Genomic DNA, 8,317 nt, shown 5'->3' on the forward strand with positions numbered 1-8,317 from the left:
TTTTGGCAGAGAGCTAGTGAGCAAGGACAGAAGCCATCCAAATCTGTAGGCCAGGGAGAGACCACAAATTTGAGATTAGTGCCTCCTTTGGGAAAACAGAGAGAGTTTGTCAACACTCAGCCTGGTGTGTTTCAAGATCCAGAGAAGACAGATATGCTTAAGGATGCTGCCACAAGAAGCAGCAAGAAGATGGAGCAAGAAGATGGAGCAGGTGTACCCACAGAAAGTCTGAGCTAGCCTCGGTACCTCTCTCCCGAACACAGTAAAGACTGGAAGAGGTGACAGCTATTTCATGCAAAGAGAGTAATGCAAAGCTAGGAGCATGAAAAACAAGGAAATATATCAAAATCTCATAAAAAGATCGAAATAATGTCCCAGTAACTGGATCCCAAAACATGGAAAATTTTAATTTACTTAAAAAAGAATTCAAAGTAGCTTTTTTAGGGAAACTCAGTGAACTAAAAGAAAACACAGAAAGACAATTCAATGAAATCATAAAAAGCAGTATACAAGCAAAATGAGAAGTTTAACAGAGACAGAAAACACAAAAAAGAACCAAACAGAAATTCTGGAGCTGAAGAATATAATGAATGAACACAAAGATGGGAGCCTGGTAGGAGGTTTTTGGGCACAGGCAGCCCACCTGTTGGTGTGTCCAGATGGAGCAGCATGTCAGCCATTCCAAAGGAAAAGCCAAAGTGGAAAGTAATGCCATCCCTCTGGGTCGAGCCAAACTTTCCCCTAGCTTTATTAATCTTCAAGCATGTTCCCCACCAACCACTTTCTTGAACATCCAGAGAACAAAGCTGCCCTCAGGAGTCGACCACAAGCCCAAGGAATGCCTGGGACTCCTAGAATGCATGTATGCAATCTCCATTCAGACCCAGCCCTCCCAACAATAGATGGCTATTTTGGAAAATTTACAAGCATCCAAGACACAACTAGCTCCTGAGAGGAGAAGCAAGAAGTCTTCTCTCCCAGTCTTATCCTGCAGTTTGCTGTTAAGTCATCTGCCCCAGTTCAGTAAATGAATTCGGGGGGGGGGGGGGAGCGGAGAGAATATAATGAATGAAATGACAACTGTAATAAAAAGTACTAAGAACAGGCTTAATTCAGCAGAAGAAAGAATCTGTGACATTGAAGACAGGAACTTTGAAATTATCCAGTCAGAGGACAAAAAGGGAAAAGGAATGAAAAGAAATGAAGGAAACCTACATGATCCATGGTACACAATCAAAAGAAATGCTCTCAGTTAACCAAATTCCCAAAGGAGAAGAGAAAAGGGGCAGAGAAATTAAAGAAATAATGCTGGGTGGCTCAGTCCATTAAGGCACCAACTCTTGATTTCAGTCCAGGTCATGCTCTCAGGGTCCTGGGATTGAGCCCCATGTCTGGCTCCATGCCTGGTAGGGGTCTGCCTGAGAGTCTCTCCCTCTCCCTCTGCCACCCCCCCACTCGCATGTTCTCTCTCACTCTCTAGCTCTCTCAAATAAAAAAAATATTTAAAAAAACCTTTAAAAAGAAAAAAGAATAAAAGAATGGCTATGAGCTACCCAAATCTGGGGAGAAATGGATATCTAAGATCATGAAGCTCATAGGTCACCAAAGAAAACCAACTTGAGATCCTCTCCAATATGTATTACAGTAAAACTCAAAAATCAGACAAAGGAAAAATCATAAAAGCAGTAGGAGGAAAAAAAAAACTTGTAACTTACAAGAAAACCCCCATTAGGCAATCAGTGATTTCTCAGGAGAAACCTTACAGGCCAGGAGAGAATGGGATAGTATATTCTAAGTGCTGAAGAAGAAGGAAAAAAAAAACTGCAAACCAAGAATAAAGGAGAGATAGATTCCCAGAGAAACAAAAGCTGAGGGAGTTCACCACAAGAGCTGCCTTAAAAGTAATGTGGAAGGGTGTTTTGCAAGCAGAAATGAAAGGATGCTAACTAGTAAGATGAAAACATACGGCAATACACAACCCACTGACAAAGGTAAGCATATAGTCAAATTCATAATACTCTACTACTGCAATATGGTGGAATGTTAAGCACTTAACTCTAGTTAGCCTTTTAGAAGGTTAAAGGACAAGAGCATTAAAAATAAATATGGCTACAATAACTTGTTGATGAACACAGTATAAAAAGAGCTGAATTCTGACATCAAAAAATATAAAAGGAGGAGAATAAAAGGGTAGAACTGTTGTAGGCACCTGGAATAAAGTTATCATCATAAAATAGAGTATTATAACTATAAAATATTTTATGTAATCCTCATGGTAACCAGAAAACAAAAATCTACAGTACATTCAAAAAGGATAAAGAGAAGGGAATCAATGAAAACCACTACATAAAACCATTAATTCACAAAGGAAGCATCAAGGTAGAAAAAAAGGAATAGGAGGACTATAAAATAGCCAGAAAACATAAGATGGCATTAGTAAGCCCTCACATATCAATAGTTACTCTAAATGTAAATGGACTGAATTCTCCAATCCAAAGGCACAGAGTGGCTGAATGATTTTTTTTTTTTAAGATTCTATCCATCTATTAATGAGAGACATAGAGAGAGAGGCAGAGACATGGCAGAGGGAGAAGCAGGCTCCCAGTGGGGAGCCTGATGTGAGACTTGATCTCAGGACCCCAGGATCACGACCTGAGCCAAAGGCAGATGCTCAACCACTGAGCCATCCAGGCACCCCAGAACGATTTAGAAAAGCAAAAACAAAAACAAAATTTAATTATATGCTGCCTACAAGGATTCACTTCCATTTCAAGGACCCACATAGATTCACAGTGAAAGCATGGGAAAAATATTCCATGTAAGTAGAAGTCAGAATAAAGTAGGGATAGCTATACTTACATCAGACACAGTAGACTTTAAGAAAAAATTGCAACAAGAGACACAGAAGGTCATTATACCATTATAACGGAGCCAATTCATCAAGAAGCTCTAACAGTCATAAACATAGATGCTCCCAGCATCAGAGCACCTAATTATATTAAGCAAATGGTGTCAGACCTGAAAGGAGAAACAGATGACACTGATAATATTAGGGGACGTCAACACTCCACTTCAGCAATGGATAGATCATCCAGACAAAAAATCAACAGTGAAACACTGAACCCTTCTGCACTGTTGGTGAATGATCCAGCAATCTCACTTCTGGGTATTGACCCAAAGGAAATGAAAACAGGATCTCAAAGAGATATGTGTACTCCCATGTTCTCAGCAGCATTATTTACTATACCAAAGATAGGGAAGCAACCTAGTGTCCACCAAAGGATGAATGGATAAAGAAGATATGTATATCATAAAAAAGAAGGAAATTCCACCATTTGTGACAAAACAGGTGGACCTTGAGGGCACCATGCTACATGAAAAAGTCAGAAAAGCAGGGGATCTTTGGGTGGCTCAGCAGCTTAGCACCTGCCTTTGGCCCAGGGCACGACCCTGGAGTCAGGATCGAGTCCCACGTCGGGCTCCCGGCATGGAGCCTCCTTCTCCCTCCTCTTGTGTCTCTGCCTCTCTCTCTCTCTCTCTCTCTCTCTCTCTATCAAAAATAAATAAATCTTTGGGAAAAAAAGTCAGAAAAGCAAAGCCAATGCTGTGGAATCTAAGAAACCCAAATGCGTAGAAACAGAGTAGAAAGGTAGTTAGTTACCAGAGACTGCGGAGTGGGGAAAACTGGGAGATGTTGGTCAAACTCCCATTTAGAAGACCAGTCAGTTCAGGTGATCTAATAAACAGCAAGGTGATTATAACCAATAATCCTGTGGTTTATACTTGAAAGTTGGTGAAAGAATAGGTCTTAATTTTTCTCACCACAGAAATGAAATGGACACTAACACTATGTTGGAAATCATGTTGCAATACATAAGTGAATCAAATTAACATGTTGTATGCCTCAAATTTACATAATGTTATAAGTCAATTCTATCTCAAGAAAGCCACAAAGAGAAAAACATTTCAGGTGTTGCTTCTCCTTTGGTAATGCTAAAACGTTTTAACCGAAGTTGGTGATTTGGATAATCTTATTCAAAATGTATGATTAGGCAACCATTGCGAGCCAGATACTATGTTCAATGCAAATTATACAAAATAGGGCAGCCTGGGTGGCTCAGCAGGTTTAGCACCGCCTTCAGCCCAGGGCATGATCCTGGAGACCCAGGATCGAGTCCCACGTCGGGCTCCTTGCATGGAGCCTGCTTCTTCTCCCTCTGCCTGTGTCTCTGTCTCTGTCTCTATCTCTCTCTCCCTCTCTTTCTCTCTTGTCTCTCATCAATAAATAAAATCTTTTTAAAAAATTATAGATTATAGATAAAAAAATAGAATGACATATTCCATTGAGTATCGATTACAAGTGGGGTTGTTTTTACAAATCCATGAAATTAAGGGGAAATATAATTAAGTGACTTTTGTTCATACCGGAGAAGTGAAAGATCAGAATAATTGAGAGACCTCTTTGTTTTCGATTTCAGCCCAAAATGCCATTTAAACTGTTTTAGCTGAAAAGCTGGATTAATTGCTTTGTGTTTTGCCCTCTCAGATCCTCCCTGACCACACTCTGGTATGTACACTGAAGAACTAGAAAAAAAAAAAAAAAACAGGCAAAAGATTAGCAGCCTGGAGCATAAGAAGGAAAACAAAACAAAATAAAGAAGCTCTACAATGACTTTTAAGTTAGAATGAAGAATATCTCTAAACTGGTTCGTGGAGACACTTTTATAAGCATTGAGTCACACTGCAACATAGTTTTATTAATAATGTAGAAGCTTTAGAACAGCAAATGTTTCTGACAGAGCAATACTTTAACTTGAAAGCGCAAGCTCCCCTTTATAAACAAAAATGCTTCTTTCACATTGCTCTGGAAGCACAAAATTTGGTTAGCAATTTCTGAAAGACATCATTAGCTCTTCAGCGCACCATTCCTCTCCTGCGCGTACAACTCCTCCCAGAAAGGATTTAAATAACAGTGCTCACTTTGAAGTGCGCAAATCTCATTGACAGCAAAGGCCACCTGAGGCAACAAGGTTGCTATAGCCTTCTTGTCAAACAGTGTTGGAATCTGAACCTTGAGAAAAAAGGACAAATTCAAGCTCTAACGTTCAACTTTTCACTCATCTTAAGATTGACATCCTAAATGTTTACAAATAACTATACTTTACTCCTAAACGGGTTTAATGCATGTTCATCGATATCCTCTTTGTCTCCACAATATCCTCTTTGTCTCCACACCAGAATCGTCTACCTTATATCTGAATCTGCTAATATATAATAATCCTTGTGAAATAGGCAGAAACAATAGTTATTTTCAACAATGGTAATCAGAATTTACAGGGTTTTTTTTTTATTTACACACAATAACTGTGTGTCCCAAAAGAAAATGAATAAATTCTCTCTTTTTCCAAATATTAGTTCTTTGACCTAATGTTCACACTCAGTAACATTAACTAGAAAGACCGAATAAGGGTAATGGAAAGATTGCCTTTGTAGATATTCTTAGTATCATTTTCTGCTTTTTGACTTGTTTCTTCATATCAAGTGATTTTTAGGGAACCAATCTTGCTTACGGCTACCCAAAAAATTACTCCTATAACTCAATGGCTTAAAGCCATCCATTTGATTTATTATATCTCATTTTAGGGGTGAGAAGCTACTGGGGTTCAGGTGGGTGGTTGTTATGCTCCACATGGCACTGATGGGTCACTTGGTGGGACACAGCTGAAAGCAAAACCAACACACTTTCACTCATGTGCATGGACCTTCGAAATGATGCAAGGGATGGTTAGGAGTCTGGGCTCAGCTGGGACTGTCACTTGACAGGCCTACAGGTGATTGCACCCTTTGGGCAGTGTCAGAATATCCATAATTGTTACACGGTGGCTCAGGGATCCCAGAAAGACTGTTCAAAGAAACAGAAGGTGAATCTGACATTTTCTTAAGAACTGGTCAAAGCCATGACAGAACCTAGCTCAGTTCAAGGGAAGGAGACACAGGTCCCACCTCTCAAGAGAAATGTCAAAGAAATCACAGCCATCTTTAATCTGTCCCATCAACGAGCTTTCCTGAGGACCTTCTCCATGTCCCCACAAATACAGATCATGGTACTTCACCTGCAGACACCCTACTTTCTGACTTACCTAACCTTTATTAAATCATTCGGCTATTACTTCTAGTTAAAGAATTACCTCGGGCTTCTTTTAATGAGTTTCTTTTAATCACAAAAGAAACAAAGAATATTAAAAAGAATTGTTAGCATGCATATTTAAATTTCAGAATACCTATTTTTAGTCAAACAAGCATGTTTGTTACCACGCCTTGATATTATCAAGAATGATATATTAACAATACTACACATAAAATCATTTTACTGATACAAGAAAAACCTGTCTCAGCTTCAATAAATAATCAGTAGGCTATGGGCTAGCAGCTCTCCCATTTCATGGATTGCAGTTTGAGGCATATAACAAGTAACTTTCTTAGGGTCACTCAGCTGGTAGATGTCAGAGCTGGGCAAGCTGCCTCCCTTGTGATAGAGTGCATACAGTGCTTCTGTTCTATTGAATTACATCAATTTTTAACATGAAATTCTACAATGAAGTTCAATGCTATTTATCCTCATTCTCTGTGAAACCTCGATATTCAATTCTCAGGAGTACTTATGATCATGTATGCACAGTACATTTTAAAAATCTCAAGGCATTTATATTTAAAACCTCTGACCAGAGCTCTAAGGACATCATAATTTATATTTATGCCCTATACAACTTAGAGGTAATTACATGGCAGTTGGGCTATTTTTTTCTAACTACTATACTAATGTTCAATGACTGCACTTTTGACAATCCACTGGAGTTTCATTAGCAGATAAAAACATCTTGGTAAATTCAACAAGCATCATGCTGGTTTGACAGACCTGAGACAGGCCACTGAAAAAGAGGGAAGGAAGTGACACTCAGGTAACTGTCCTAGTGTTGGGTCTTAATATGGTAATTAAGTATCATGAGCTCATTTTTAAAAAATCTACAAAATGATTTTTATCATTTAATGAGAACCACATTGTAATTAAATATTTAATAATGGCCCTTACAAAGCATATTTTCAGTATCACCAGTATGCACAATATTTTAACACTGTTGTACCTCAGATTAATATAAGACTCAATGGATTCACAGTATAAATTACATATATCTCTAGCCTGTATCTAATAAAAATTAAGGAGAAACATAAAATCTATAAATTTTATGAAATGTGCACTTAAATAAATAATCTATAGTAATAAAATTATGAGTGTCACAAATCAAAAAATTTCTGAAGTTGGTTCTTGAATGGACCAATAAGAAATATTTAATAATTTTGCCTGCTACATCTTCACTTAATAAATAAAACTGCCCAAAACTCATCAAAGCTTTTTTGAAAATGTTTTCAAACTACATGACAATGTCCCTTAAACAGCTTTGGTGACAAACTTTGAGTAAGCAATTTTTATGTTTTTACAGTATTTAGAAAATGTGAAACAAACAAAAATAAAGAGAATAGTAGAGTGAATTTCCTGTTCCTCATCACACAATTTTAACATTTTTGAAATCATTGCTATTAATCTTCCATCCTTGCTCTTACCAACTCCCTACCTCTCTGGCTTGATACAAATCCCAGGTGCTGTATCATTTCATTTATAAATTACAATAAGCATTTAAAACTTCAAATTGTGCTAAGTTAGGATATTTTACACAATCGATAAATATTGAGTTTAAAATTTAATTATTTTTTAGAAACTGAATAAGAAATGAATATCTGAAGTAAAGTTGAAATGTCATTATCTACACTACAAGAGAAGCTACTATTTTTAAGACGTTAGGGAGTTATCATTTGGAAATCAATAATGCTTAAGGCAAAATCATCGTTATTAATTCATCAGCGACTCAATATTATTAATCTGGTTTAAACTGCAGGTTTAAGTATATTTTATTGTTTATACCATATCTAATTTCAAAACCCTGCAACAGTCTTGTACATATTTGAAATAATAACTGTGATTTCGTTTCTAAAATATATTTGCTAGTTCAAACTGATCCCTATTCATTAATCAAAACTGTGTTTTATAGTTTTATAGTAATGTTTTGTAGTAACTACAGGCAAAATCGATGACAAAATACAAAATACATGATAAATCATGTTTCTTCTTATCAACTCCTTATTTTATCAGGCTGTTCCATGTATTAAAGGTAAAACAGCAAATAAGACAGATAAAGCTCCTGTCCTCAAAGAGCTTATAGTCTACTGGGAAAACAGACAATGAAGAAACAGAATTATAAAA

At 37.2% G+C, this 8,317-nt stretch overlaps 1 pseudogene; it reads left to right on the forward strand.

The window, feature by feature from the left end:
• The first annotated feature begins 659 nt into the window (after positions 1 to 659).
• Positions 660 to 1,031, forward strand: LOC112643908 (TSSK6-activating co-chaperone protein-like; annotated as a pseudogene).
• The last annotated feature ends 7,286 nt before the right edge of the window (positions 1,032 to 8,317 follow it).

Source organism: Canis lupus, chromosome 1, assembly GCF_003254725.2.
Source record: "Canis lupus dingo isolate Sandy chromosome 1, ASM325472v2, whole genome shotgun sequence".
NCBI lineage: Eukaryota > Metazoa > Chordata > Mammalia > Carnivora > Canidae > Canis > Canis lupus.